Genomic DNA, 2,058 nt, shown 5'->3' on the forward strand with positions numbered 1-2,058 from the left:
ACCAGCATCATGTCCTCCTCCAGAGCCAGCTGGGTCTAGTGGCCAGATAGAAGATCAGGACCACTAGAGATGGTTCCCGTCCTGAACTAGGGTGGTTCCACTGAATGAAGAGAAAAAGTTTGGCTGAGAGGACTTTGTGGAATGAGAATGTATTGGTGGTCCACTGGAAATGGGAGACAGAGGAGAACGGCTGGGAGAGGAAAGAGTTGTGTTTGACTCCGAGGGTTGTGACCAGAAGCACACTGGTCTTCTGGGGAGTAACGAGGAAGTTAGGACAGAAGGTGGGCTGGGGGTGGGGAAAATAAATTCCGTTTTAGGCTTGCTGGCATCTGACTCTTTGCACACAAAATCATAAGGTTGACGTGCCCAAGTTCTACTTCTCCAAATTAAGCGTAGTGCCCCTATGTATCTTCTGATAGTGGTTCTCAATTTGAGACTCCGTACCGCACGCACCCAGTGTGCCAACCAAGTCTGCCTGGGAAAGAGGGTCTCACAATACTCAAATACGAAATTTGAAAAGCTAAGGAAGGAATGGAAGATGGAAATGAAAAGAAATATCATTTCCAAACTATAAAACTCCACAAATTCCGTACTTGGAGGAGTCAGTGATACATGTATGTACAATTCATTCTACTTTTGTGAGTTGGGCACCTATTGACTGGGGAATGGCTCACCACATTATGGTACATGAATATAATTAATGATTATGAAGAATACAAAAAAGCATAGGAAAATTTATGAATTGCTGCAAGGTTAAATAATCAGAATCAAAAAACATGCACATTTCCAGGAACATCATAAATTGAAGGAATAAAAACATCTATGCAATTAAAATGACCAAATTTGCCTTGGAAGAAAGGAAAAGAAAAAAATACCTCCCTCCCCCTTTCGAATAGGTTAGAGGTTCCTGGCATGGGAAACTGCATATGTGAGCACACTCAGTAGATATGTTGTTGTTTTTACTCAACTACTTCCCCCAACTCCCCCACCCCAAGCTTTGGCTGTAAGGGATGTCACGCTGGTTAGGGGAAGAATATATTTGGAAATGAAGGTAATGTGAAAAACAAGATATGAGTAATTTTCAAAAAAACGCTTGGCATTATCATTATGTCATATACCTTCTGAATCATTCTCTGAAAAGGATTCGGATGGTTATTCTGTTCCATAAATGGGGAGATCCCTTAAACACTTCTCCAAGAATTTGTTACGGATCAAACAAGGAGGCGGCTATAGCAGAGGACCAGGGAAATAACTCTACTTTCTTGAATTTACTAAGGCTCTTCTATTTTAAGATAGAAAACTGGCCTTAGGTTGCTGTCTAGGAGGTATGTGTGTACTCAAATGCTTTCTCAGATGAGATTTCCCCTCTGCAAAAGTTTTGGTTACTTTCTAAGTAGGTATAATTTTCCCTCCAAGAACATAGATTAAACCTCATTTCCTTGCTGCAGTGACATAGAAGGAAAGATTTAGGCTCAATCTGTGTTGATTTTGTTTATGTTAAACATTCTTTTCTCAATAGAAAAGCATGCTTTGATGTCTGTCTGCAAAGGCTTTGCCTTCTTTCTAAACCACTGGTTTGGCATCCGGCCACCCACACTGGCACACACTTCACATTGGAGGTGCAGAAAGGAATTTGCTTCCTGATGCCCTCCACCACATCAGGAGAGTTGTCACTGTCAGCTGCAGGAGCAAGATGACCACCCTTTGGCCATGAACTTCTCCACCAGAGGGGGTTCGGATTGGATTTAGGAGGACATCTGCTTTAGGCCCTCTCTTCCCAATGGCTCCCCTACAGGCAGCCGAGGACTGCTGCAGCTAGGGCTGGCTTTGAGGGGTGGGGAGCAGGATTCATGTCGTAGGAAGCCATTCACCTTACAGGTATCCGTGCTCTTTGGGGTGAGGTCAGCTCATCTGCTGCTGGCCGTGGAGGCGTCTCAAAGAGGTAGCGCCGCAGTGCTGGCTGCCGCCTTCTTTATCCTTCCTTCCTTCCCCTGTAATTCCACATAGCCTTGGCCTCTAGAACTGCACGACCATATTTTCTGTCCCAATACCTATGGC

The sequence above is a fragment of the Phascolarctos cinereus genome, unplaced genomic scaffold, assembly GCF_003287225.1.
Source record: "Phascolarctos cinereus isolate Bilbo 61053 unplaced genomic scaffold, phaCin_HiC Scaffold_7;HRSCAF=346, whole genome shotgun sequence".
In the NCBI taxonomy this organism is placed as follows: domain Eukaryota; kingdom Metazoa; phylum Chordata; class Mammalia; order Diprotodontia; family Phascolarctidae; genus Phascolarctos; species Phascolarctos cinereus.